Here is a 5915-nt window from a genome sequence, read left to right as displayed (position 1 = left end):
AAAAAAGAAAAAAAAAGGGGGGAGAGAAGGGACGAGAGGAAGAAAGGAAAAGAGGGTGGGCAAAGGGTGGGGAACAGGTAGGGGAAAGGAAAAAAAAACAGATATACACGAACCAGAATTAACACACCTACTACACAGCACCTACCACAAAAAAAATCCTTAAATAACTGAGTAAAATAAGACTTTGGGGGATACGCTGTGAGACAAGACTAGGGGATAATGCAGTGTTAGCAATCAGGAAATTGAAAAAAGTAAAGAATAAGTCAAAATGAAAATAAAAACAAAACAAAATGAAATGATAAAGAAAAAACGCCAACATTGAAGGCTAGGGCATTTAAGGACCTCAGATGGACCTCAGTGCATGATGGATTCAGGGATGGAAAGTCTGAGATATTGAGGACTCAAGAGGTGTGAGTCTCTGTGTTGTGGGCCACCAGAGTTTAGGGAATTCAGACCTGGCAACCTCCAATCTGGTCAACAGGAAGCCTGGGAGCCCCGCAGTGTAACACAGCCCTCAGGGATCCCCACAGCTGGGTGCCAGCCCTATGGGGGAAGTCAGATCCGCACACTCTACATTATGACTGAACCCTGCAATTCACTTACTTAGCTGGGCTCATTAGTATGGGAATCTCTCACTTCAGCTTTTGGAAAGCTCCCGCCCTGTGATTCCAAAACACTGCCTCTAGAGGGCGCCTCTACACCGCAGCCACTTTACTAGTACAGATCCCAAGCCTGGCCTGTGACGCCGAAAACAGATTCCAAAACCTGAATTCCCAAGCTTCACAGAATATTCCCTAATCGGCTTCCAGACGTGTCCCCCTCCCTTACCGCAGCCTAAAACAATTTTCCATTTACGTCTCTTTATTGCCTACAGCCTATTTGGATTGGAGATTGGCTGCCGGGCTTTTGAGGGCGGGGCTTCAGGTGGAAGCGCTATTGTTTGTATTCGCAATCAAAAGTTTCTCCCACTTCACAACAAAACTCCGTCTATCTTCCCAAATCGATCCGCGAAGGCAACCTGTTGCATCAACCCGCCAACAGCTCGCCCAGAACTCGCGAACTCCTTAGCACCTCAGAGTCATCTAAAAGCAGAACCGCCTGGCAGGACCGCGGTTCCCCCCACCCCCAATAGGGAGGAGCCTGTGCACGGGTCTCACCTGCGGGCAATAGAACCAAATTATATCTACTAGACCAATCCTCTCCTTTACCTTTCCACCCAGTCGATGTCCAGGCACTTCTGCCCTGCAAAAATCCCGAAAAAGCGCCGCCTTGGAGAACCTGCCGCCGTGCCCAGCCATCACTTCCCGGGACAGACCGCAAAGGCAAGTTCACTCAGCGACCATCTTCTCCAAGTATTTTCTTAATATCCCTAATGTCTTCCTTCACTTCATTAAGATGTTCCATGACATTTGATTGGAGAGCTTCAATTATTTGCTCAATGTTCTGCTCCTTTTACTAGTTTTGTTTTGTTCATTGGATTGGGCAATGTCTTCCTTATTATTGGTATGGTTTGTAATTTTTTCTTCCTGTCTGCTCATTGTTTTAGCATGATGGGGTGGTTCAATTGATTAGTTTATCTTATAGGCTTAGGTTTTATTTAGTGCATGCTTTTTTTTAAGTCGTCTCTTTGACACTTTGTTTTCTTTGGGCAATTGAAAGCAAAAGAGGTAAGAAAAGAAAAAGTTTAATACTAGTATTGATAGTAAATGTTAGCAGAAGAATTGTGTAAGCCTTAGCAGAATGAATATCAAAATCATGTAAACAGTGTAGAGTTATAGCAATATAAAATGTATTGTACCTAAAATAAAAGGGGAAACTGAATGTGGAAAATAATATGAAATTAATTAAAAGGCCATCTCAATGAAGTGAGGGGAAAAGAGAAAAGAAAAGATAAAAAATGAGAGGTAGAATGTTAGTGAAAAAACAGAATGAGAAAGATAGAAATATGCAGGAAGGTAAAGAGATAGGTTTGGTAGCCAAAATCAGTAAACTTGGAAAAGAGATCGAGAAATAGGGAACACAGCAAACAAGAAGAAAGTCAACAGCATAGTTTTAATTGAGCAATCACTCTTTTTGCTGTGTTCTCTCCATATTGATGACCTGAAGCGTCCTGCTTTGTGGGTTGTCAAAGTGGCTCACTAAGGCAGGATTTTGTCCCCACTCAGCTATTTTTTGTAGGAGAGATAATGTGGGTGTACTTCCTCCAAAACCATCTTGCCTTCCTCCCATCAGTTTTGAATGCCAACATTGCTGTATAGAGATTTTCTGTTTTTGTTGTTGTTTTTTCCATTAGCACCTTAAATATGTCATAACACTGCCTTCTTGCCTCCATGGTTTCATATGAGACATGAATACTTAATCTTATTATACTTCCTTTGGATATGATTGTTCTCTTTTCTCTTGTTGCTGTCAGTATTCTTTCTTTGTCTTGAGCATTTGACAATTTGACACATATGTGTCTTGCTGTATGCTTGATGATGTTTATATTGTTTGAGGTGTATGCACTACCTAGAACTGTGCATTCATTTTCCTCAATAGAGTTAGGAAATTTTCGGCTATTATTTCCTCTAAACCCACTTCTTTCCCCTTTCCCTTATGTTACCCCACTTGAATGATGACAATGCATATGTTTGAGGACTTTCTGTTGACATTCAGATCTCTAAGTCCCTGCTGTTATTTTCTATCATTTTATCTGACTCTTCTGCTATCTGTATGATTTCAGATGTACTGCCTTCCATATCACTAATTCCTCATTTTGTTCTCAAAAATGTTTTATTTTTGAATTTTTTATTTAATTGACTTTTTTAAAAAACCACAATGATCACAAAAAATATGACAGTAAAAAAATAAGAGGTTCCCATATACTGCACACCGCAACACACCCCACTCCTCCCACATCAACAACCTCTTTCATCATTTTGGCACATTCATTGCATTTGGTGAATACATTTAGGAACACCACCTGGATGATAGTTTACATTGTAGTTTCACTCTCTCCAGTACATTCAGTGGGTTATGGCAGGATATAAAATGTCCAGCATCAGTCCCTGCAATATCCTTTAGGACAATTAAAATTCCCAAAAATGCCCTCACATCACATCTCTTCTTCCCTCTCACTGCCCTCAGCAATTACCTTGGTGACTGTCTCCACATCAATGATACAGTTTCTTAAATTGCCAGAGTCACAATAGTTGTATATTAGAATACGGGTACCTGGTACCTGGGATGGTGATGTCCATTCCACCTCTAAATTTGAGGCGGCTTAGATCCCACATTCTCGAAGGATGCAATTCTCCTGCTTGAGTTGTAGGCACGCTTGGTTTCCTGGTGCAGTAGTTGACAATCTTCATGTTCCTATTAACTGACCTGGGTAAGTCATCAGCAAATGGAAACGTATAAGTTGCAACTCTGTGGAGGCTCAATGTCCAGCTCACACATAGCCAATCCAGAAACTCAAGTCTCCTGAGCATACATCAACTCTAGGGTCAACCACAGGCTTAGTTAAAATTACAGAAAAGGCACGTGAAGAAAGGTCACATCTGAGTCCATTTCCATCATTCTCAGGATCACAAATTTCAAAGTAGGGCCCCTGAAAAGGCACTGAATTCCAGAGCCATCTGCCATGACCATGGAAACTGCTGCTTTGTGCTTCCATTGTATTTTTGATTTCTTGCATTGTAACTTTCACCACTATCAAATCCATTATCTTTTTACTTATGTTTACATTTTTTTTCAGTATGCTCTCCCATTGTCTTTTTAATATATTTAATATTTTCTTTCACTTCATTAAGTTGGTTCATGATATTTGTTTGAAAAATTCTAATTATTTGTTCCATGTTCTACATCTCATCCTGTCTTTTAAATTATTCTTTGGACTGGGCCATGCCTACCTGCTTCTTAGTATGAATTATAATTTCTTGTTGGTGTTTAAGCATCTCTTTATCTTGATGGGTTTATTCAGTGGATTATTTTCTCTCTCTATGGTTTTATTTAGTTGCTATTTGTTTGTGGGTATGCGGTACATTTTCTCTTGGACACTATGTTACTCTTATTCTATTTCCTTGATTTTGTCTATATTCCCTTGAAAAAAAATTTAAGTCCAGAGAAAGAGATAGAGGTAAGAGAAAAAGGATAATATTAATAATAGAAATAAGAGGTAGAGTAGGAACCATAAAGACCAAGGGAAATGAATAATTAAGTCATGTATGAAGTGCAGGGGAATAAATATTAAAAAGTGATTTATAAACAATGAAATGAAAAACAGAATAGAGAAAAATATCTAGAATTAATTAGAAGGCCAGAATAATAAGAAGAGAGGGAAAGAGAAATGTAAAGGCAGTAAGAAAAAAAGTTTTAATAAAGAAAGAAAACAGAGACTATAGGAGATAGAAATAAAAACAAGCTAATTTGAAGTCTAAACAAGAAGAGTTGGAATGTAAGAATAAAAATAGTAAGCAGAAGACAGAAAGATGACAGAAGGAAAATAAATAGCATAGGTAGACAAAATTAGTATACAGAAAAAAAAAGTAGAAACAAAGGAGAGGGGCAAACAAGAAATAACACACCTAATTAAAAAAAAAAAAATAACCCGGGTTGTGGGGAGGAGTTAAAAAAAAACAATAAACAAACCTTCGAGCAAACAGTCAAATGAAAACCATGGAAAAACATCCTCCCACATGAGCACCGAAAAAGCTTCTCAAGCTCCCCGTGTTTACAGATCAGTTACCCTGAAGCCTGCCCTCCACAGGTTTTAAATTGGGTTTTAGCAAATAAACAAAGTTAAAATTAAAGTAAGGAAACTTTTTTTTAAAGAAAAATAAGAGACTCGAGGGAAGCTAATACAAAAATACTACCTATGTGTTCCCTGTCCTAAATTATCAGCTCAGGAATTAATAACCCAGCAGATCACTACTCTAAGGCGAGCTGGGAATTTAACTAGGGATCTTATGTGTTCATTTTGGAGATTCCTCCACTGAGATAAACTTTATCATCGGTCCGTTACCTGGAGAGATATCCTGTCACTTTCCCTAGGGTGGGATTGACTCTCTGCAGTTGGGAAGATTCCTGCTGATTAGGAGTCTGTGTGACCCTGCTCCCTTTCTATTTTTCTTGCTTCCCCTACCAGGGCAGCAGGACCTGAAAGCCTGTATGAAGACATCCCCCCTCCACTCTCTCCAGGTAAGGTTGAGTTCCATTCTGAAATTCAAATGGGAACCTGTTGTCTGCACTCACCATAGACGAATGACCCTCAAACCTCTTCCAGAACTCCCCCTCCTCCCAGGAGGCCCTTGGAAGGTTTTTAAGCACTTCTTACTTCCCACCTCCCTTAAAGAAGACGGGATTTTTATAGTTTACAGAACTAAACTATTGAATTGCCTGACTCCACCCTCTCATAGATGAAGTTCCTCTTTCCCTTAAAGGCTAGGTAAATCAGGCTGTTTGTACAGATTCACATTCCCCCTCTTTCTGGGGCTCCTCGCTATCTGGCATGCCCCCTAAATTGCAAAGGTGGTCCATGAAACCAAACCCCCAGAAAGGAAACCCCTCTCTACCCCTTGCCAGATCTCTTTTACTCCAGGATTTCCCTACCTCCTGTTTGGTGGATGGTGGGAATCAGAGTTTGTGCAGCAGTATTTTGCCTTGAAGGTGGGGCTTAGACAACTGTCATTTCCAGCCACTAGGGCAAGAAACTCATTGTTTTCCCTTGGGCTTTTTACCTCTTTTTCTAGATCATTGCCCTGAAGTCTCCTGCTCTGTCAGTTCCCAAAACAACTCACTGTTGTTTAACTCATGTGTTTAAATCAAGTGTTTAACTCATGTGTTAATCCCAGATATTAGAAAAAAGATCAGTGTTTTTATATAGACTAACTACCTATTCTATGAGATAGAAAAAGTTTGTTTCATTAATCACCTGA

The sequence above is a fragment of the Dasypus novemcinctus genome, chromosome 30 (assembly GCF_030445035.2).
Source record: "Dasypus novemcinctus isolate mDasNov1 chromosome 30, mDasNov1.1.hap2, whole genome shotgun sequence".
Taxonomy (NCBI): domain Eukaryota; kingdom Metazoa; phylum Chordata; class Mammalia; order Cingulata; family Dasypodidae; genus Dasypus; species Dasypus novemcinctus.
Note: the sequence above shows the minus strand (reverse complement) of the source record.